The following is a 25,135-nucleotide window of genomic DNA, read 5'->3' as shown; positions in this document are numbered from 1 at the left end:
AAAAGTGAACAGAATTTAAAGCAGAGAAACAGGCTCAGTGTCCTAAAACTCATGTTAGTGTCTACAGCCCTCAGCTACTCCACTGGGAAAGTGATTTTGAGGGAGCATTTCTCTGCTACCCATTATGGGCATGACTGAGGAGGGGATAGGAGAAAGAAAATGGGAAAGGTAAAATAACAAAGTAAAACCATCACAGGAGTCAAGGAGATGGATGGCGTGGAACCAACAAAGAGACTGGGAAGGGTGACAACACAGCAGTCTGACTGTCTGGGAGATGTCTTGCTGCAGTTTATGTCATTTCCACCAGCTCTTCCTGGGGAGGCAGCACTCAGAAGCCAGTGCAAACTGAAGGCCAGTTCTGCCATTATTGGTCATTTCTCATGGAGTCATCCCATAGGAATAATGCCTTTTCATGTGGCCATGAAACTAAACTGATTTCGATATATTGTAACCCAATAAAAAATAAGAAAACAAGTTACACAGAACTGGGCTTAATGATATTTTTTTAAGCACAGTCATTTCCTCACAGAATGTGTCACTTATCAAAGTGAAAAGCCTTTATAAGTTAATGCCAGCAAGCAGTGAAAAAGGTCATCAAAACTCAACATTATTCCGACAAATAATTTGAAAAGTTTACCACTTTAAAAATAATGACTGCTATAAATGCTGAATAATAAGGGTTTAAGGGTTTAGTTATACAGTTAGATATTATAATTCATCTTTTCCATTCACACACTCGAAATCAAGAAATAGAATAAATTCACTGAGATGCTGAAGAACTCCCAGTTTCACAAGATAAAGATATGATGTTCTATACACAATGTAAATAGAAGTGATATTTGTGGTGGCTCTTAGCAAAACTTCTGGAAGAGCCTTCAACATTTAACTGCATATAGTAATTTCCTTTCTTTAAGTAAAAAAAATCCCACGCAAACTCAATGAAAAATAAATTATTTATTTCAATTGTTGTATAACTTCAGTCTCTTTCATCTAATTCTGGTTATCACAATATTGGAATATTGTAATACCAACATTGCCATGGCATTTTTTTTTTTGGTGGTCATGTTTAGCTTAACGTGACTTTTTAAATCCAGCATATAAGCTTGCTGACAGACCAGGTCATGATGCCAGACTCAAAGAAAAGGGTTCTGAAAATGACATCATAGACAGCATCAGATGGTCAAACTCATCTGGCTACAGGGTTTAGCATATTTTGTTTTTGTATTTTTTGTATCATGAGTCCTCCTCTTAGCAATAGTTGGCATGCCTTTTGTGGTGACTTTCACCAGAATGATTTATACCAGCTGAGCAGCTTCCCCTAAATGTCTGATGGATTAAAATTTAGTGATAGCAAGTAGAACTGTCAAAACATTTTGAATTAAATAAAATGGAAAAAGTCAAATTCCCACTGTGAATTAAACAGTGTATATAGCCAAACCCCTATTCACTAGTAACCAGCAATGAAAATTAATTCCTCCACAGGTTTTTGTCATGGTAAGTTAAACCATCTTAAACAGTTCTGCAATCTAAGAAAGAATTAGTTCACCTTCTTTATGGTATTTTACAAGGCTTTTACATTAGATTAGCATTGAGCACTTTTCTTAAATTAAGATAGTTTGTTTGTGATGGCTGATATATTTCCATATCAATAACACTTCACTTGGCTATCCTGATTCTCATTTTCTAGGCATGGCCTTTCTAAGCAATCTGAGAAGCCAGAAGGCCCAAATTCTAGCCTTGCTTTTTATTCATTTTGCTTATTCCAGCCACTCTTAAAACAAAACAAAAAAGAAAAAAAAAAAAAAAAAAGAAAAAAGAAAAAAAAACAAGTTAAAAAGAAAGATCATTGAAAACCATGTATTTTATCAAGTTGCAGTTCAGAGGGAACAAATTTTTCCTCATTTCAATCAGGAGTAACTGCATTTATGTTATTAGATTTGCATTGGTGTAAAATTTCTGTACCTGGAGGAGAGTAGAGCCATACTACACATCTCTGTAGCTGCTGATGATTCAGCCACACACAGAATTTACCCACATTTCTGTCCATCCACTCTGAGGGAACCTTACTGTCTACTGAGCAGCTCTGTTGACAGCAGTGGAACCCAAGGCTTTCAGGAACTTGTCAACTCCAAATGCTGCAGGCAGTGGCACAGAGCAGCTCTCTCCTTTTCTGCTGATCATACTAAGGACTTTCCACCATGAAAATATGTGACTTTCTCTTCAGAATTCTGCCTTCCAAGTGATTTGGGGACTTTTCTATTTTTCACATTGCACCAAGGTGCCCACTTGAAGAACTAGAGAGTTCTTATTCACTGGAAATACTTATTTACAAGACCTTCCCCCATGCCCACCACCAAAGAAATTAATTGCTCTGCTACTTTCTGTGTTTGTAACCTGATTCCTCCAGCCAAATCTGCTCTCAGTGCCATGTGTGTAATCTGTTGACTGTGCATATTGAGCCAAATACTGAATTGACTTAAATCTGGTGTGACACAGTTGAAATCAGAGGAACTGTACAACTTACACAGGCTGTGAATCTGGCTTATTATCTCCAGATGAATTGTCTCAGGCTGTTCCTATTGAACTGAGAGCAGATTTTCTCCATCTCCTTTTATTGTTTTGTTTTGTTTTGTTTTGCAGCAAAAGAGCAACCAATTCTAATTATTTTAGTGTATCACTGTGATTTAGTGATATGAAAATGGGAATCATATTTTTAAAGTACATTTTTACTAATTAAACAATTGTTTTAAAATTCAGTGGTTCTTCATGGAAACCTTGTTTCTTTTAAGAAAAAAACAAAACCTGACTCTTTCTATGCTTAGTGGTTATTTCTGCTATTACATTTTTTTCATCTGCTAGAGAATTTACACCTTAGCCACACAATTATGTAAGAACTGTATTTTCATGACAAACAGAAGAAACAATTTTATGTTTCTTTAATTAATTCAAATATTTTGAAATTAAAAAACCAGAAGCAACACTAAGAAATAAGAAATAATAATAAGAAACAGCATATTAGCAGAGGCATTTTTATAGCACTTTTTTTCGTAACAATTTAGTTCACAATCACATTCCAGTAAAGAAGGATATAACATACTGTAGACATACTTTATGAAATTTCAAAAGGGATTCAGAAGTATGGCAAGTGGTGAAATAGCATGAAATAAAGCTATATTATGAAGATGTCTTGCAACAAAATCGATGGCTACAAGTTAAGATACAATATTTTGTTTTTCTCAAAGAGTAATGCATAATTATACTTGGCTCTAAATTTATCTACCGAACAAAACTGTATCCAGAAATATCATTTCAGGGGGCAGCTTTTTCTGTGGAACTGCTCCCAACATTTCTTGAATAGTGCAATTTAGCCTGTCCCATCCATTTCTCAAATTGGTAGAGAAATTGGTTTTCTTGACATGGGGTTCAAAACAAAATATTTGGAAAGAATATAAAAATACAAAGTATGTTAAAAGCATGAACAGTCATATAGTCAATAATGATGATCTAAAGCAATATATTGAATACTATGGTCATGAGCACTGGTCCTCTCAAGTGTTGTGTATCTGACAAATTCCAGTCAGGAATTATTTGCATTATTAGCCAGGATTATTAGCATTTTTTAGAAATGTACTTTTGAAAAATTGATTGCCATTATTCACTGTAATTATGAATAATCAGAAATGGATTATAAAGATACCTAGTACATTACTCTGATTTTGCTGCAGACTTCTTGAGTATTGACTAAATGGGGAAACAGCATTTCCCAATCCTGTTGGGATTCTTAAACACAATCTAGAAATTATCATAATCTAGGGCAGAGGACTCAGGAGCTCCTACATTTCCACACAGCTCCATTAAGTCTGAAATCAATGTACAGCCCCTCCACACAGCTTTGGACAGACCCACACAGAGGAATTTCCAGTGCAGTTGGTAGAAATATGACAGGGACTATTGATATTTTCTAGGTGGAAAGGAGAAATTTCAGAACAACAGGAGTTCGGCCCCATTTTAGCTTCATTCTCTACCTCTCATCTCTTTGAGGATCCCTTCTTTTCTGGATTTCCCAGTTCAGGACTTGGGAGAAAGGTGAGATCCTGTCAGGAGCACTAATGGACTGCCTTGACTGAAAACAAAGACAAGGATTTCTGCCAAATGAGGCTCATTAGGGCACAATTAGATGTTTTTACCAGCTTTTTACAAGACAAAGCCATCAGCACAAATTCAGTGTGCTTCTGTAAACCCTAATAACATCCATTAATTTATTCTAAGTGAGGCCATCCTTTCTGGACAGTATTCCAAGTGCTTTGAAAATGAAATAATGACAAGATCCTTTAAATTAAGCTGCTGTAGATGAGCTCTAAGTGTCAAGCAGCGAATAAGGGGGGCAGTGCAAGTTTTGAGTGCACAAGCAAAGAAATAATGAACAAAAATAGAAAATGGCATTATTTTTGTGGCACAACTAAAACCATTACCATGTTTAGCTCCAGTGGTCATACATTTAAAGTGAGGTAAAAAATGAGAGAGGTTTCAGAAAAAAACTTTCCCCACAGTCATTCACATCATTAAAAACCATAAGAAAACTCAGCAACCATGTCTTGCAAAGAAAGCCTTAAGATGCTCAATCTGTTGAATACATCCAAGAGGAGAGAAAGAGGTGTCTGAACCCAATCTATAACTATCAAAAGTTCCTGGTAGTTTAGGGTAGAAGTTCTTTCAACTAAACAAAGATGGTGACCAAGAGTCAGAAAAGTTCAAACTGAAAAGAAGATAAAAATATTCAATAAAGACAAAATAACAATTGGCAATTCTAGGAAATTCTTTCCTGAAGTCTTAAGACAGAGGTTTTCTCTAACAGAGACTGTATGTCATTGCTTTTGGGCTGCATTGTAGGAATCACTGGAAGAAATTTTGCCTTTTGCCATTTGGGAGGTCAGATTAATATTTTCACAGTGGTACATTCTGGACAAAACTCCTATGAATCTATGAATTTTCTCTAGTTAAATGAGAACAGAAACCAAGCATAAACAGCAGCAAATACTTTGACATCCTGATAAACAGAAAAGTGTTCAAATAAATTGTTTTCTAAGAACCAATCTCTGCATCATTTACAAAAAATTTCACTGAGAAATATTTCCCATGAAGAATTCAAATATAAATGGGGTGAAGAAAATCCCATTCAGACAAATACATATTTTTGCTATGGCTCGCAACAGGAATATCTCCAGCCACAATTTACTTCTATCACCTGTTATATTTTTTAATACTTTCTCCAGGTATCTGAGAAAGAGATGAGAAACAGAATCAAAATCAAGACATTATTAAATCACTACTCTTTCTGAGGCAACACTTTTTTTGTGCTATTTCATTCCTGTGCAGATTTATCACTTTTCTATCACTTATTATCACAAGTGTATCAAACATGAAGACATTCAACACTGCTTTAGTTTAATACTATTAATCTATGATGATTTTATTGTTACATATTTTTAGATACAGCACATCTGAATGGGGTTTGTGACCTTGGAGCCACAGGAGTTGACAAATAAGAACATCTTTGATACTTTCATCTCCTTTTTCTCAACTGCTTCCTTAAAATGACAATTTTCTAAAGTTACTTGTTTTCTTCTGGTAGTAGTTTTTACCATGCAAACTTCTACAGTCTCAGTGGAGAGATCATGTGTATATAAAAATGATTGGTTTTTAATTGTATTACAATCCCAAGCAATTTTACTTTGGCCATATTTTCCCACCTCATTAAATTTATTATTTTTTTTCCAAAATGGGTCTTGCTACCCTCATATTTACTATACTTATGATCTCCCTACAATACATCAATTATTTAAAGAAATTTTCATCAGTCTCTGGGACAAGCATTCCTGAATCTCAGTCATGGCTGTAGTAACCACAACCAGGAAGCTTTTTTTTTTTTTTTTAATAATTGAATTTAGTAATATTCATAGAGGTAATGAAAACAGAAATAAATCATTTGCATATGTGAAGGTGAATCAAATAACCACATTCTCTCCTCAGTATTTTAATTTCCATGTATAAGTAGGAAATTAAACATAATGTAAATCTATGTATTTTACTCAATAATCAGATATTCTTTAAGAACTGCTGATGTTTTCCCATTTATCCTCTGGAGCTATCTCTCTGGATTTGAAAAATTCAATTTCCACTTAGAATCTCTGGGATTTACACACTTTACCTCACTTTGTGCATTAGGACCTCTTCCCTGTAATCACTAGAGCTCTTATTTCCTGTCACAGAGAATGGATCAACTGGCTAGAACTACAAACTGACTGTATATGGTTCACTTTACAACTCTTTTCTTCCTGGTATTATTTTTATTCCTTTGGATTTTCCTCAGTTTTGCCCTGCTGGGTACATGGCATGAAAATATATTTTCAGGCTATTCCTATCAAAACCTTTCATACAGAATTAACTCTTTTGGTTGGCAGAGAGCAATGTCAAGTACAGATTATGTTCTATGAAAGTGATGTGGGGTGACATAGAGATTTCTATTTCTAGAATACCTGTTTTGAAATTAATTTGAGAAATTCCTAACACAACTTATTTCAACACATTCTTTAATAAACAGTGGTGAAATGAGGAATAAAGATTTTTTGGGATGACTCATGCTTGTTTTGATGTATGTGAGAGTAGAAACATGCCCAGTATTTCCTTGTTGCATTGTGCTTTGTCAATTTGTCCTCTTGGATAGCCATAATTGACTATCCAAGAGGCAGCAAATTCAGGTCCAGTTACTATCAGAAGAAATCAAATCCCTCTCCAATCATTCTTTCAGCAAAACTGGTCTCTTAGACCCATTAATAGAATAGGATTAGCTGAGCTGACAGAGAGTGAAAATGCTGTGCAGTGATTGAATGGCAGAAGCAATTTTCCAACTGGATGGCAGCTTTACGGAGGCGATGATCCAGCGGATAACACCAGCAGGACGCTCAGAAGAGGAGAGGCTGGGGTTTTGTCCATGAGAGGAATATTATTTTTACATATTACTTCCTAAAACTTTTCTACAGTTTTTTTATTATATGGTGTACTGGCAGCTATCTACACTTACACAATCTCGACTGTGCAAATATAGCATTTCCCCTTTATAGAACTCACTAAAGAGTGAAGACATATGACTGCACATTTTGCCTATCTGAGACATTCACTCAGGCCCAGACTTTGTAGCTGGATATTTGTGCCTTCCCAGACTGGTACAACACCAAAATTAACAGGACATCATGCAAATCCAGCCATATTTTTGTATTCACACACTGTCTTTATAAAAAAAAAGAGGGGAATGTTTATGTGCTATCCTGGTGCCATGACTTTGACACAGGCGGCTGAAGACAATTTGGTATGAAGTGTTCTTGAGAGTTAGCAGCTAAAAATGTAGAAGACACACTGTACACAATTAAAAATAGAGTACCAATATTCAAAATCATTTTGTTGTATAGCTCTTTAGCTCGCCACCATGAAATTTTCTTGGCGACTACTGAGATTCATTTTGTGAATGTGAACTGAACTGAAGCTGCCTTTGGAAGACATTAGAATGATATAAAACAAACCTTCTCATTTAAATGGGAATTTCCTCTGAAGTGAGTAGAGCTGCACTCTGGAAGTCAGCATACTGTAACCGAGTCCTTAATTTGACATCAAATTAAAATTTAATCATAGCTATCTGTGACTGCAAGTGAACAAAATAGATATCGTTATTTTTTTTAAATGAACTTAGTTTTCTCCTTTACTAGTCTACAATCATTCTAATCCTGATGCTGAATGTTATTCTGATTAATTAGTTGTTATAGATAATGGCAATCTAATTACAAGAAATTTTACAATTAAAAAAAATAATCAACATTTCTTCACTTAAAATCTGATTATTCTTAGTTAAAATAAGAACCGATACATTTATTCTTTCCTCCACAGGTTTTCCAGCAAGACTTCAAAAAAATCTCTCTTTATTTATTATAGCCATGTAAATCTCTGGATTGAGCTTCCATATGTCCAGAGTACTTACACACATTGCAACCTGTGAGGTGTTTTAGAGATATTATTAATTTTCATTAATCACTTTGATATGAATTGGTTAAACTTCTGTTTTCTTGGCATGAGGCATATTGTAACTTTTGTAACACTCCTAAGTGATGCAAAAAATGTTCAGGCTTTAGTTTAGTATAGGTGAAAAAGGTGGCTCTGAGAAAGAGAAACTGAACCTGATGTGCTTTTGCAAACCCGTGGTGTTAGGGTGAGATACACTGATTTATCAGCCATGCCTGTTCGTTCCCATCTCAGGCCTGCACAAATAAAATTTCTAGTGGTAGTAGATAGTAGTAAATACTTCAAAATAATTCCATAATTAGGGTTTATAGAAATTAACCCAGGACAGATAGTTCTTCTCTTCCTAAGAGTTAATCAGTAGCACAGAATCATACAATGATTAAGGCAGAAAAGGCCTCTGGAGGCCATGTGGTCCAATCTCCCTGTGCATGCTGGGTCACCTAGAGCTGATGGCCCAGGGTTGTGCTCAGATGGCTCTGGAATTTGTCCTGTGCTGGAAACAACACCATCTCTCTGGATGAGCTGTGCTGTCCCTAAGGGAATATTATGGGAGACAGTGTCAAAGTCTTTACTGAAGTCCAGGTAGACAACACTCAGTGTTCTGCTCTCATCTCCCACATCAGTTAACCCATCATAGAAGTTTATGAAGTTGGTCAAGCATGATTTACCCTTGGTGAAGCCATGCTGACTACTCCTGCTGATTTCTCATCCTTAGTGCACCTGGAAATGGTTTCCAGGATTAGCTGCTCCATCTTGTTCCCAGAGAATGCAGTGATTTATCAGCCTGTAGCTCCCTGGTCCTTCTTCTTGCCCTTCTTAAAGATGGAAATGACATTTTCACTCTTCCATCTTCAGGAACTTCTCCCAGCTGCCATGATTAATCAAAGACTATCTAGAGTAGCCTCACAATGACAGTGGCAGCTCCCTCAGCATGTATGGTTGTATCCCATCAGGTGCCATGAACTTACATATAGGCAGTCTGCATAAGTATTCTCTGACACGATCATCTTCCACCAAGGGTACATCCTCTGTGGTCTACCCTTTCTCCTTTTTCTCAGAGACCTGGGATTCCTGAAGGTTGATTTTGCTAGTAAAGGCTGAGGCAAAAAAAACATTCAAGACCTCATTCTTTGTTGTGTCTTGTGTCACCACGTCCCCTGTCTTGTGGCCAAAGGATCCACATTTTCCCGTGTCTTTTTAGCAGTAATGTACTTACAGTAGTCCTTCTTGTTGTCTTTGATATCCCTGAATAGCTGTAATTCCATGTGGGCTTTGGTTTTCCTCACTTCACTCTTGAATGCTCAGACAGTGCTTCTGTATTCCTCACAGCCCTACCTGTACCTGTCCTTGATTCTACCATTGTAGGCTTTTTGTTTGTTTGTTTGTTTGCTTGCTTTTTGTTTTTTTTCTTTTTTGTGTGGAGGTGACCATAAATATTCACCTGCTTTCTTGGATCCTTTTTTATCCAGGACCTTATCCCATGGGATTCTTCTGAGCAGATCTTGGAAGAGGCCAAGGTCAGCTCTTCTGAAAGCAATTGTTGTGAGCTTTCTTCTCACACCTCTCTGTGTCCTCAGAGTCCTGAACTCCACCATGGTCACTGCAGACAAAGTTGCCTGATTTTCACATTCCAGAGGAGCCCCTTCTTTTCAGTGTATGAAGTCCAGGAGACTACCTCTCCTTATTGGTTCTGCTCTTATTTGGAGGTGGAGATTACCATCAATACACTCCAGGGGCCTCCCTGACCACTTATATCCTGCCATGTCGTGCCCCCAGCAGACATCACGGTGGCTGATGTTCCCTGTGAGGACCAGGGCCCGTGAGTGTGCAGCTCCTCCTATCTGTCCATATCTGCTCGTTCTTCCTGCCCAAGTGGATTATAGCAGACACCTTCTATAATGTCATTTTTCCCAGCTCTTGAAGTCTTCCTTATTACCTTTCTTCCTTTCTGAAAGAAATTCCTCAGGTCTGTATTCTGATGCTCATCTTCAATCACTTCACATTTTTTACTAAGCCCACATTGCCTTTGGTATAGGCCACGTGAAGTTATTTTTTGTTTAGCCATGCTGTAATGTAATTCATATATCACAATACATCAGCATGGCAGCACGCTGCCAATGAAAATGTGGGAAAGCATCTTTTCTACTTTTAGCTCCTTCACAGCTGGAAAATTGGTTAGGACAACAAAGATGGCATCAAGAAAAATAAATACAGGATTCTTTAGTGAACAACTTCTTTCTGGTATAAAACTTTATCAGAACCAATTCTAATATTTTCTCAAAAAAACTTTTCCTCACAAAAAGTTGTCTCTGTGTTGCCCTGTAGTACCAATGAAGGGGACAGCAGGGAACCCTGTAATGACCTTTCATGGGACTGAGTCAAATAGGATCTTAGAAGGAAAGCAATGAGAACATCTAAATGTAGAGTTACAGAAGGAGCTACAGGGGAGACATAAATATTACTGGTTCAGTAATATGAATAAATATATCTATTAAAGTGTGTTCTGAATTTATTTCTTAGATTGCATTCTTTTGAGGTTGCTTCTTCAGTATGATACAAAATAGTATTTCCTAAATATTTAAAGCAAAATAATAAGGGGATTAAGCAAACTTTCCAACAATAAAAATTCTGCCCTGTCAGGTAAATGCTGGCAAATAACAGAAATCTTGTTTGGTTGTTAGCCCATTATTGAAATAAACACACAAATAATCTGCTTCCTGGTTTTAATTCATGAAGAGGAGGAATAATTCTGAGGTTCCCAAAGTGGAAAAACTCCTACATCTAAACCATAATTAAAATTTCTTTCCGGCTGAGTATTTATGCCATTAGGCAATTCACAGAATTATAATGATGAAAGCAAGTATCCTGTATCATATAACTTACACACTTAATCAAGTTAACAAACCTCACAAACAAAGCACAAACATTTCTTGCATATTTTTTCAAATCACATTTTCAGGACAAAGAATCTTTCCATATACTAAGAGAGAAACTAATATATGAAGGGGATAGAATTTTTATGAGTATATTCTGAATATAGAATATGAACATTCATGTAATAATAATGCCATATGCAATGTGAAGGGTGAGTAGATGTAATGAATGCAGCCAACAGAGTGAACAATAAATGATGTGCTCTGGTCCAACTAGTCATACCAAAACAGAAACAAACTTTACACTGAACATAGCAAAAAGATTTTACTCCACTAACACAAAACCCCAGAATGTCACATCAAGCCAAGGAACAGAAATAGATCACGCTGAACTGCAGGATAAGTCTCTTTAAAATTCAACAAAACAAAAACTAATGCATATGAAGGTGTAGAATCTGAGAATAGAATATCAATTAATAGGATTTTGATTTTTTTGTATGTTCTTTTGTTTAAAGGACATATATAGTTCAAGGAACTGTGATTCTATAATTATAGCTTGTCCCAAAGCAAAACTATAAAAAATGTACAAAAGCCACTAACAACACAATTTAAATTATTTTCAATTGTAAAGCCTGTTTATATAGATGGTTAAAAAGTGCTTGATCCATTTCCTTATACTGCTTTCTGCAGCTTATAGCAAGTGCCTTCTTGCTTTATGAAATGAATACTTATTCTGAAAGTGTCTATTCTGAAGAACATCTAATGCTCATAAATAATTTGCTTCTAAGAAAGAAAAAAAAAATCAAAACACATTTTCTGAAACATGATACATGGAGAGCAGTCACCTCATTTTACTTTCATTAAAAAAAAACAACTCAACCCTCCCCAACACCCCACTCGTCTCCAAAAGTACTTTAGAATATAAAGGTCTCAGGTGGGTTTTTTATCACTCTGATTGTGCTTCAATATTCAATATTGACAAATACAAATTTTTATTCAGTCTGCGTTTTTTTTTGTGAGTTCCTACTGTTTTTTCTGTAGTGGATCAAATTCTTAAAATACACCACCTTCTGGTTAGGGCATTGGCACAACCCTTAAACAACACTTATGCTGTTGCTCTCTCATATCCTGCATCAAATTACATTGGTATGGATTTAAAAGACATGTAAAAGATGTATGCTAACAAATACTACAATTAAATGACATTAAAAAAATGACATCATTTATATACTGTCCTACATTATGTGCTTTTCCTGTCCTCAGTAACAAGCAGTCTGATGAGAAGTGTAAAATTTAAATACTCAAAACGTACAAAGAACTAGTAAAAATAAGTGGAACAGAAAAAAATGGTCAGATTATTGTTCTTATGACATACAATGGGATCCTCTTTAGAATCCATTCAGGAGAGCAGAAATGTTTTCATTAATTTACACAGCTGGGCTAAGACCTGGATTGCTCCATGAATTTCCTAGTTTACCTGCTGTGCTGCTACTCATCATCTGCAACTCCCATTGAGAGCTCACGGTGAATCACTGGAACACAATGAGTTCACCAGTCCCCCCTCTCTGCCAGGGAAGCATTTCTAATCAATAGCTTTTAGTGCAATGGAAGTTACCACAAAGCTTTCAGGATCTGGGTTCATGTTGTAGTTAAAATGAGCTTAGTGCCATCTCTAGTGTGTAGTTACTTCTCCAAGCTGCACATTATAAATTGGGTCAAGGCTGTGCAAACTGATATTTTAGAAGATGAAACAAAAGCAACACAGATGAAGTTGATACTGTCACAGGGAAACTATCTTCGTATGTTTTATTTGTGGATGCCTACATACACACATATTCAGACACTTATTTAGATGTGATTGGAGACAGCAAAAATAGGTCAAATAAATTTTTCATTTAAATTGATTTGAGTGAGTATGCAATGGGAAAGTGCAGATTCTGATGGAAGATATGGTTATGTAAATCTCCACTGAGACAAGAGAACTACTTCAAATATATGCAGACCAGTTTAAGTCCCTTCTAACACAAGTTCAAATCTCTGGTTGAAACCCCCCTAAACTCATTTAAAATCAGAATTCTTCTGTTAGGGTTGCATCATTCAGCTACATACACTTTAAGAAGAGGACAAAAGCATTTAGAAAAACATTACCTCATGCAAGTGTTGACTATTTATTTGTCAAACTTTTGTAAAAAATAGCTATAGTAACAAACAAAAAATAATGTTAACCAAATCCAGTGAAGAGTGAAGTACAGATTTGATTTGTGTAGGAACAACACACACCTTCTAAGTCCCAGTTTCTCCATGACTGGAGAACAGTGTTTCTCATGTGCTGGAAGAAAACAGTGATACAAAACAAAAGAGAAGTTCACTCTGCAGAACTAACAGCAGCCATGCTTCTCTGAAGTGAGATAAATGCCCCCCTGGAAATTTCAGGTCAAGAGGAGAATTGCACTGGGGTTACAGGATTGGACTGAAAAGGCTGAAGCTGGCACAGAGTTTATTCCTTGTGCAGCAGTGTATCTCTTTTGGTACCATTTACATATGAAACTGATCACACATGCTTATGTAAATTGGGTATTCCCTCCTGGGATTTGGTAGTTTTCTTAGCAAATAGAAGGATGCCATGAATATTAAAGAAAAAGGACAACAATAACAACAACAATGGGAGAAGAATTAAAAACAAAAAAGAGAAGAAATAAGGAAAAGAATAGCAATTTCTTTTGGGAAAACTTAGTGTAAGAGTGTAACTTACTCCTGCCCCATCAATCTCACTGTCTTTGGGAGGATTTTCAGGAGTCAGTCCATAACAATTATTAAGCATTGGAGACCCTTTTTTTCTTTTTCCTCCTCATAAGCAGTAATTAATTATTTTTTATTTTTATATAAACTTTCCTTTAACAAATATATTTATTGGGGCAAATTAAAGGAAATAGTACCAATATTTCAGATCTGTTTCTGTATTTCTCTCTGAGAAATTCTCATAGCTATGTGAAATAAACTACACTAAGGTTGGTTGTTTTGTGTTTGGGGTTATTTGTACAAATTTTATTTAAAATGAGCTGTAATTCCATGTTTAGGTAGGAAAAAATATAAAGATAACTGCCTTTTTCCACCTTCAAAGGATAATTTAAATATATTCAGGGCAAATATGAACATGATTGTGATTCCCTATGCCATTTGAAGTCTTTTCCCATTGTGCAATGCATGAGGAATTATTGATAGCTATAAGAGGAAGCTGGAGGTCAGTCAGTCAGGGATAGATAGATATCAGAGCTTGATATCCAGGGATTAAAAAAAAATAAAAATTACACTCATTCATCAGTGTGAAATAGCACCTCATATGCAATTGTTCAGAAAGCATTTGGCTGAACAGTCTTAAGTTATAAAGAGTCTCACTAGCAATACCTCAAACAAAAAAACTCCTAGGCAATAGATTTTCTGGCAGCCTTCCCTGCCATGGAAAGCAAAGCAATAAGTGTGTATCATTGTCCTCAGTCTCTACAAGCATCTCCCACTGACTTTGAGAGATGATCCTCATGCGAATCAAGGCTGATGTAAGAATTTCAGCTTAGGCAAGTACACAGATTTTCAGTAAGAAATTTGCAAACTTATATGCCTACATTAGATTTCCAGTGCAGTATCAACAAATCCCATCACTGTTATAGATTGGTTTGTGAACAAAACATTACAGGGCTAACATAAGGGTGATTTGAATGGAAGGCAAAATATTTGTAAAGAAACTGAACAAACAGAAATGGATGAACTGTGGGGCAAAACAGGACACATTACCTTGCTGAACAGGACCCCCTCTAGAAGAGATGATCTAAATATCAAGTTACATATAATATGAAATATCATGTATTGTGCTACAGAGATCCAAAATATACTTCAGTAGACTCTGGAACTCTAGCACACTCATTCTTCATATGTATGGAAAACCCCTCCCCCATACAGCCCTCAAAATACCCATGCAGGAGTTACACAGTACCTTGAAAAATCAGATTCTGAGAAAGCATTTTCTTCCCTTAGGACATGAGCATCACTCCTCATAGAAAATAATCGCATAGCTCTGATGTTATGAAAAAGATGGAAATGACAGTTCACAAGACTACTAGTAAACAAATATCAAGAGAAAAAAATGGATCTTGGTCTCTACAGGCAGCTACAGAAATACTGTGACTCCAGTGTGGAATCAAACCAAAGCATGTAATCTTCTAAGCCTAGATTATACAGGTAAACCTACAACTTTGTTTTGGGGTAAAAAAAGCTCTCCTAAATTGGTCATTCTTAGGGTCAATTTTCACTCATTCTACTTATTTTTATTTTTTTAAAATATTTTTTTGAATAAATGTGATCCCTAAAAATACCTCTCCATTTTCAGGTGATTTTGTACACTTGGGCTTTGTGCACTGAGCTCATAACTTTGAAGGGAGAAATCTTTTTAGTGCCCTGATGAAGTAGTCACACTTTGTTAAGCAATGAAACCTCTCCATGGTCCTACAGCGTGTTTCATGAAAGGACCTCAGCAGTTTATGCTTATAAGTGCCTCCATGCAGCAGACAGAAAATTTGGTAGATAATATTTCTGTGCAAGCAGAAGTGGTGCTTCAGACATGTGTGAGAGGCATTCAATTGAGGTGAATGTGTGCATCTAGGACTTCTTCCTCTCACAGCTGAGCAGGAGAAAACACAATAGGGGAATTTTAAATTGATTCAGGAAAAACGAAGAATAAAAACCATGGTAGAGGAGGTTAGGCTTAGACATATAATTCAGGTAGGTGATGTCCAGATCTAGGAAAGATCAGGTAGGAATCATACAGGACGTGCAGTATTTTATTGAAACAGGGGAATTGCTTGTGTTTAATGCTGTTTCTTTAGACTATAATATCTGTGGAAGTTGTTGCTATCTTTTACACAGTGGATTTAATTCTAGAACTCTATTTTGTTAAGTAGGTGAAAATATGCTGTGCCGAATGTGATGAGAATTTGTGACCTCCTTATGTTATTCAGCTAGGAAAATAAGGAGGGAAAGTTCCCATGGAAGTTGTTTATTGCCTAAAATCACAAAATCACAGAATATGCTGAGTTGGATGGGGCTCATAAAGATCACTGAGTCTAAATCTTAAATGAATGGCCCATATGGGGATTGAACCTTCACCTTACTAGCACCATGCTCTAAATGTTTGTTTATTCTAAGGATCCTGGTTCTTCCTCCATTTAGGCTACCTTTTGTTTTTAGCAATGGTGCTGTTTGAACTACTGTTTTTGCAATTCTTATCATAACAAAAAAACCCCAATTCTACTATTAGTAAGTGGGCAAGAAATAGATCAGAATCTTTTGCACCCCAGATACATGTACTTGTTTTCAGGAAATGCCTCCCAAGTGCAAATCTAATTTCTTGAAGATTATCCCTTTTCCCTTTAGCTTTATGTGTCCTGTAGAAAGAATTGTAGATTTAATATGAAGAACAAAATGTCAAACAGAAGAAAATAAAGAAGACTTACTTTTTTTTTCCACCAAGAGGAAAGTTAAAAAATCTCTTCTTATCAAGCGTAATAGAGAAGAAATGTTGTTATATATGCAGAAAAACTTTCTCAGGAGAGAAATATGGAAGAGAAATATTCAGTTCAGTTGGGTTCAAAACTACAGAGTCTTCAAAAAGCAACCAGAACAACAAAAGCACCACATATTATTCATTGCAATAACATTATGTGCCAAAACATCAAGCCACTTCAGGAAAGAGGTAAATGCAAACAATTCCCTTAGACTTGCTCATCTACCTCTACACTACAGGATCTAAAATGCAGAGACACGAAAAGCAGCCATGTTTCACCAAAGGTTTATGTTGTTCCAGACTTAATCCTGTCATTTCTTGGGCTACTCATGACCCTGTAAACTCCAAACCAAACAAACTGAAATAATGTTTTTGTTGCTGGATTCTTTTCCTATTTTCTAATCATTCTAGAAAAACAGTGATATGTCTCCACTTTTTCTACCATCACCATCCTCTGTCTTGTTCCTTCCCTTTTTCCAGTAACAAATTCCTGCTGAAACCCTCATTCTCTGTGGTTAGTCAACATAGAAACAAGTAGGGTTTTTCTACTACCTGATTACTGGGAGTAAGGAAGGGGAAAAAAACCAGATCATAATTTCTAACCTAAAGGCAAAAATATTTCATATTAAAATAATCACATACTGAATTATTACAGCTACTAGCAGTTTTTGTCTTTGGCCTTTAGTGTATTGGAATATTTAATTCTGTGGCCACTAGCTGTTAAGCAGAATATTCTACCAGGGATGTATCAGTATAATTAACTGGGATAAAAACCAGAACCATCCAGCATGTTTTTCAGTCTTAGTGTAGGATAAACTCTATCTACATCAGTCCTTGTCTTTATCTAATGTCTTCTCATGCCCCAGTCCCATTACATCTATTTCAGTGTTTCTTTATTTACACCATTAAACAAGATCTTCCTACTGTTTAAACTTATAATTAATTGCTGCAATTTACCCCATTACTCCTTCTCCTACCCACCACCGATAAAAACACAGATTGTTTATTTCCTTTTTATAACACCCTTTACAAACCTGATCTTTGCCATCAGGTCCTCCCTCGGTCATTTCTTCTGTACAGTACATAACCCAAACTGTTTAGTTTTTTATTTCATAGTTCTACTTTGTTTCTGACATGCAAAGGTTAAAACTGAATGCAGAATTCCAGCCTTGAGTGCTGCCCTGAGCAGAATTGGATAATTACTTCACCATGTCTTACAAGCTGTAGTTCCATTTACAAGAGATAAAGTGTTCCCTAGATTTTTTTACAACTTCATGGCTTTGCTAACCCCGTACAGAATGTGATACATGCAGACTCACAGATTCTTTTCCAAAGAAACAGTATTTCACCAAGTTTTTTTCTACACCATATTTTTGCTGTCCATAATTTCTTCCTACGCCTAGCACCTTCCACTTGCTTCCACAGAGTTTTAACATATCTTTTGGTCCTTTTCTCTAATTTGTCAAAGCTGATTTTGAATTCAAGGCTTGCTCTTGAATATGTGGTTTCTCTTCCCCAGCTCTGCATTATCACAGATTTAATAAACTTGGTCTGTGCTCTACCATCCAGGATGATTAAAGGAAAATAGCAAAGAATTAATTCCAGGAGGAACGCCTTGTGGTTGGTTTGTCCTTTCACTGTGACAGGCAATTACTGGCAACTTGCACAGCTATCCAGACAGCTCTGCATGCAATTTACTACTAATTTAGAAACTTAATCTAGCTCAAGATTCCCTACCTTGCTTAAGAGAATATCATGCTAGATAGTGCCTAAACATGTGTTAGTGCCTAAAGATTTGTTTAGGATTACATGTCATCTGCTGCTTCTTTACAATCTCTAACAATTGTTGAAAAATTGGTTTATTGTAATTTTTCCTGACCTACTGATATGCGTCTCTTTCTTGCCTTGCTACTACAAAAAAATAGTTTTCTTAATTATTTGTTCCAAAGTCTTCCAGGAACAGTTAGCCTGGCAAGCTAGACTTGGCTCTTTTTCATTGCAGATTTAAAATTTGGCACTAACGTCCTCCTCTTGCAATCTTTGAAAACATCATATGCTTTTAAGAACATTCTTATGGAAACCTCCAAGATCTTAGATGTTAGAGGTTAGAAGGCTTCTGGCCAGTATTCTGCTAAATATCAAGGTGCATTTCATCACAGCATGCTCATTCATGTACTGCATGGGCATCAAGGTCCTGAACGAGCTGAAACGTAAAGAGTAGACCATTTTCATAATGAATGCTCCAAATACTTAGGCAGGATGGTCATGAACATGATAAAGAAGCTAAGAAAATAGTAGCAATAAATAGTGAGCATATTTTGCTATTTATTTCAGAAGTATTTTGATCTGCATGGAGACATCTAAGTTTGCAGTATTTGAAGTACATATTTTAGGTCATGCAATTGTACTGAATACCTGCAAAAATAAACACGTACCTGACCTAACAAAGAATAACAACAGTTGTGTGTTGTGTGTGGCTGAGGTAGAATTAACTTCCTTAGCAGTAGCCTATATGGTGCTGTGGTTTGAATTTGTGAGTAAAACAGCACCAAATCTTTGTCTGATCCTTATTCTGCCAGCCAGTGAGAAGGGTGGTAGTGCACAAGAATCTGGGACCAGAAACAGTCAGGACAGCTGACCTGAGCTGGCCAAAATGATGCTCTTTACCACGTAATACCATGCTCAGCAATAAACTGGGAGAGTTTTCCTTCAAATGTCTCCCTGTTGGACTCTGGCTGGGCATCAGTCTCTTTAATGAGAAAGTGTCTACCTCTCGATTCCTTGGTTTATTTCCCATCGTTTTTTCACTTGTTAAATTGTGCTAATCTTGACCCATAAGCTTTTACCTTTCATATTTTGCTTTTCCTATTCTGTCCCTTCCCTGCTGATGGAAAGTGAGGGAGTGGCTGGATGAGTGTGTAGCTTCTGGAGGTGAACTGACAACAGGTGTGGAACACAATCATCCCCAAAAACTCAGGCCATGTTTTTACTAAAAACATTCCAAGAAATATCTCTAGCAAAGTTAGTAACACAGCTGGAAAAGTTTGTTAAGCTACTTAAAAGTATACTGAATCCTGTTCAGACAATAATTGCTATATTGCACACAGTAAGGATAATTATTTTTGCACAAAGTAATTATACTTTAATTTTTGATTGATTCAGGAGCATTAAAATAATTTAACAATACATAAGAAGCACAGTATGGATTTCACTGTCTACAGATTTCTATAGATTTTCTAAAATAGTGTTTTGATTAAAATGACACATGTGGCTGAACCACCTATTTAGCTTTCATATCCACATTTTAGTTCTTTACCTCATCCTGTAAAAACTATTTTCTAGCTTTCCATGGGAAAAATGGAAGCTCACCAAACAGGCAAACCACCTCTTTTTTAATGCTCATTCTACAAGTGATAGAACCAGCAAATGTTGCTGGAGTTATTGTTTGCACAAGCCAAACTTTACATTGAAGGGCTCGTGCTTTCCCTGTAGATTGCATTTCAAGAAGCCACAGTTGCTGTGCATGGCAGTGACAAAAACTCATATATACTCTATATCAAAAATCTATTTCTCAAATTATTATGTGAATATTGAAAGCTTTTACTGTGTATTTAGTGCTGGCAATGTCTTATGGCAGTTTTACAGGCTTTGAAACAAGAATTTTACTCCTAATTATAAGTAGAGACAAAAGGAATTCATCATCTACAGTCAAAACTTTACATATTTTGCCAAAGTTAGGTCTGAATTCAGTATCTAAAGAACAAGATTTCTTACTGTTTTCAGTACTTGGGCTGCAATACAATCTCTGCCATACATGAATGTATAGATCAGCATTTTGCTAAATGATGTGTGAAAATAGTTACATACCTAGGGTGTTTAGATTTTGAAGTTTTACATTACTTTAAACTGGTACCAGACTACTGCTGACGTTTTAATAACTTTTGTGGTGTACTGAATCCGGTACTGACAGGCTTGCATTACACTGCAAAAACAGTGTAGGAGGAGAAAAATGACAGATCTCAGCTTCTCAGCCATCCTAAATGGATATTATACTTTGGGACTCTATAGAGAAGCAAGTTAGCCAGCTGTTGTTACTGGTGAAATTTTTTAATACATTGCTATTTAAATTGTCATTACCTATTTCCTTTGGTATCCATTTTATGGACTTTATCCTGGCTGTAAAGTTGAACAGTTAAGTTGATGACCTCCATATATTCTTTTGTTTTTCGGAGTATAAGAATAAAATAAAATAATAAAAAAAAAGCAAGGTGATTTCGGCTATTTTTTTTGCTATTTTCTTCAGAGCTCAGCAATCAAATTCACCTGGGCCTAATGCTTTGCAGATTTTCACTGCAGTAGCTTCTTTATTGTCTTTTCCAGCATAACAGCAAGGTGTTTAACATTTTTCTTTCCCTCAGGAAAATGTACCTGTCTCTGAGATGATATCTTAATTGTCTATCAGTAACAAGACAAATCAATCTTTTAGTCCCTTAGCAGAATCAAACTCATTAGTTGCTTTTTGTGGTTTTTTTCTCAGTGATTGCAGTTTTTGCTTTTCCTCTTTTAGTGCAAATTTAAGTCAGCTCAAAAAACATTAAATTTAGTAAAAATCCCAAAGCTGTACTTTGAAAATTACACTTTAAAAAAAGTAATCAGTTTACTACATTTACTTCTCACATCCTCCTTATCTATATCATCATATTTCCCCCTATGAATCAGGCATCCCATTCTACACTATTTGCCACTAATCATTTATGGATTCCAACCATGGAAGGTCAAGTATTAGTCAGGTCAGTTTCTCTGCAATGGATGAAGCTATGTGAATTTACACCACTTCAAGACATCATCCGTGTTTTTCTTATCTGATCCATAGGAGTGTTGCTGTTGTGTGTTATTTATCTGCTACTGCCTTGTGAAATAACTTTCTGTTTACAAAAAGCAATTCCCCAATGTCGTGGTTTTAAACCAGTAACTAAAAAATTACTTATTTTTTGCTGTGAGATATGGATTAGAACAAGAGCAAAACAGGCTTAAAACTTAAAAGGAATAAAGTGGTTTAAAACCACGACACCCTATTAGCTGAGCTAATGGAGACTCACATGCCTGGATGTTTGAGCTCAGGAATTTACAAATTCACAAATGCCTGTGATTGTAAAAACCATCAAAAAGTCCAGGAATAAACCCCAGAGCGAGGCAGAAAAGTGTGACAGCCTTCATTCTAACAAAGTTTGCACTGATGTGCATCCAGAGAAACAGCAATCATTGGACGAGGCAGAATAACTGTAGCAACTCCAGCCTTACTACAAATTTATTATCATTTTTAAAAGGATATATTAGAAAAATAAAAAAAAATCAGGTATTGTCTTTAAGGAATGAAACAGTCTATGGTGAAGCAGAGGGGAGGATAAGAGGACTTTTTTACCTCCATCTGCATCTTTCATAAGTGGCCTTCTTGCTTTATGGGAATATTTTTTAATTTAAAATACTAAATGTAGACACATTAGGCGTTTGGAAGACAATAGGATTTATGGCTTGAGCATATATACTGAATTTCATGGTCTTCTAAAACCACTCTGTGTATTCAGCCCTGGATTACCTAATACTTCAAGTCACGTATTGTTTCTCTAAATCTGAATTCTCTAAGTTTTATTTGTCATATACACACTGGCAGCAGTACAAACAGTAAAATACTTTTTTTTTTTTTATTAATACAATTTTTCAACCATCTGCACTCTAAACAACAAAGATTAAATGCCTTTCATTCCTTAGCCTAAGTAAAATGTCAAAGGCTAATTTTGTTCTGTGAACATCTGAAAAGTATTAGCAAAAGCTTTTATGCTCTTTTCAACATATTTATGGTTCCAGAACAAAATGGTAGAGAAATAAATAAGGTTTCTGGCCTCTAGCTTGAGACACAGCTTCTGCAAAATAAAAACAACAATCCTTTAGAAGAAGTACAAAGGAAAATTTGCTTTTTCTCATCAGGTCAAAGCTGGAGTTTCAAATGTTTGCAGGCAAATATATTCCTGATTGTTTGCAACTTTTAAATAGAACAGTTGCTTTGCTGTTTTTTTCATCATAACAGAAAGTCCTTTATAATTTTCCATGAGTGAAAACAACTTTGGCTTAGGGTTATGAGTAAGGCATTAAATATCCTTCAGGATATATATATTAAAATATCCTTCAGGAGCAATACCAAGCAGGAATCCACCCATGTTTCTGGCCCACTTTACAAATGAAGGAACTAAGACCAAAAGGGTAAGACCATTTCCTCATAATGAAAAGAAAACAAGGAAAAAATGGAATTCTCACCAAATTTTAAACTGCTTTATGTGAATATGAAGTGTAGGGTTAGTCTGAATTACTTATTTGAATAGTATTATAGATTGTTAAACCTAGTTTCAGAGGATATGGATTGACACAAAGCTGTCATATCATCAAAATAAAGTGAAATTTTAGTATTTCCAAAAAATACCTAACCTTATCCAATAGATAAACAATTTTGATGGTGCAAGCCACTTCTAGATTGTTTTCTTTCAATCTCTCTCTTTTTGTTTTTTTGTGATTTTGTTCACCAGCACTAGAAAAAAATATCAATTATCACAGAATCTTTTCCACCGTGAAAACATATGGAGAGATTTTGAATAAATTTAAAAGTACAAACAATGACCATTAAAAAGAGCAGCAATCTATGATCATACTGGTGAACTGTGAGAAAAACAGGTCTTGCCTTTCCTGTGTCTCTCAGATGACTGAATCTGGGGAGTAATTAATTCAGAGAGGAGGCTGGTTTGAAAGTGAGTCTCAGATAATCATTGTTCCCATGAAGCAGTGTTTTCCACAGACACAAAACCTGCTGAGTCTCAGAAGCATTTGCTGTTTTATAAAACTCTGCTGCTGCTTCCCATCAGCTTCTAATTATGAGTGATAAAACCTGGAGTTCCTCACAAAGCCCAGAAGTTTCACTTCTGCTTCCATTCCAATCTGATCTGGCTACAGCTGTAGCTAAAGCTCCAGGACTACACAGAAGATTAGCAAACCTTAGCTGAGATAATGCCATTTTATAACTTGTGAAAGAAGGTACAGCACTGTATTGTCAATGAAGCTCACACTGCATAGGGTTTCCTTAAATATACCTATATATTCTTATATAGATGTATGACACCTCTCTTATTCTGTTACATAAGGTACTAAGAAACTCCTAGGAATAATAAACCAAAGAAGAAGATCGTTTTCTTTATGAACTTACTAATATATTAATAAATTTTTGTGCTTAATAGTAGATTTTTAGCAAAACGTAATTACTTTGAAATATGATTAAAATTATCTAGTGCTCGGAGTACTCTGAATATAGAAATTCTGTAAACTGCAGTAGGATCATTTAGCATTTAGATGGCTACTTAAGCTTATACATAAAACCTGGGAGCAAAGGGAGTTTTCCTACATTTTTCTTTTTTTTTTTTTTTTTTTTTTTAATAATATACATCTTGAACCACATATTTACAAACAATAAAACGTTTCTATTTCATCTGTGCAAATTCATGAATGAAGATTCTCACTGTTATCCCTGATTACTTCCAACACGAGTTTTACTTCTGGTTATATAGAAGTACAGAATCCATATCTCTCCCACTGGCTTAAAACCAAAATACTTACCACTTACTGCCATTACTAAGGAGAATAAAGATAACTGAGAATACTTAGAAACAATAATATAATGTATTATAATATATATATATATATCATATAAACAAATAAACTTGAGGTATTATTTTACAAAAAAAACAACATTTCAAGACATAAATAATCTCATATAAGGACCAGTGAATGCAAAGGGCATTTTTCATTGACCTTAGTGGGGGTTGCACCTGGCATTGAACATAAAACTAGAAGCACTGACAGCAATGGAAATGACTCCTTCAAGTGTGCCACTGCATATCACAGGGAAAAGTTAAAGCTGATAATGGAAAAAGAGGACGCCAGACAGAGCTTCCTGTGATGCAGAGAGAGTTCACAGCTCCCTATTGAGATGCATCACACAGACAGAAATCATGTGAAGGCCATTATGTTAATTCCTGAGCTGTTGTTCAGTAGTGTTTATTTTGAGAATCTCAGCATAGAATTAAAAAAAAAACCAACAAAACAAAACAAACAAACAAACTAGAGTAGTGAACACAAAGGAAACTGTAAAGTGTGGAGAAAGTGTTTACTTGACAGTAAATGGCTAAAGGTTATCAGAACTCATGAATATCTGAGGAAATATACTAACTCAGACTATCACCCTTAAAAGGCCTTCTATAATTATCACTTTCAAAGAAATAAAGGGGAAAAAAATAACGTAATATAAATCCCCACGATTAGAAAGGTAGCTTAAATATTTCATTTTTATCTGCACAAAATAATTAAACTTTTTCTGTGGTCGTTTCTTGAAAACAGACCCCTGAAATTTAAGATACATCTGTAACATCCACTTCCACTTAACCCAGTGACCTTATTAATGAAGAATTCTCTTGTTAAAAAGTATCTAACAAGACCTTCTCCTTTCAATTCAATCAAACTACACCAAGAAGATCAAGTCTTCTACAAATGCTACATTTAGCTGGACAAGATTTTACTTTTTGGCCACGGCTATCCATCA

At 35.7% G+C, this 25,135-nt stretch overlaps 1 protein-coding gene across 42 annotated transcripts in view; it reads right to left on the bottom strand.

Moving 5' to 3' along the window:
• Positions 1-25,135, bottom strand: part of NRXN1 (neurexin 1) — a 671,062-nt gene that overhangs the window by 598,146 nt on the left and 47,781 nt on the right. The gene's annotated exons all lie outside the window — the stretch shown is intronic.

Source organism: Cyanistes caeruleus, chromosome 2 (assembly GCF_971803275.1).
Source record: "Cyanistes caeruleus chromosome 2, bCyaCae1.hap1.1, whole genome shotgun sequence".
In the NCBI taxonomy this organism is placed as follows: domain Eukaryota; kingdom Metazoa; phylum Chordata; class Aves; order Passeriformes; family Paridae; genus Cyanistes; species Cyanistes caeruleus.
Note: the sequence above shows the minus strand (reverse complement) of the source record. Positions and strands in the feature narration are given on the sequence as shown.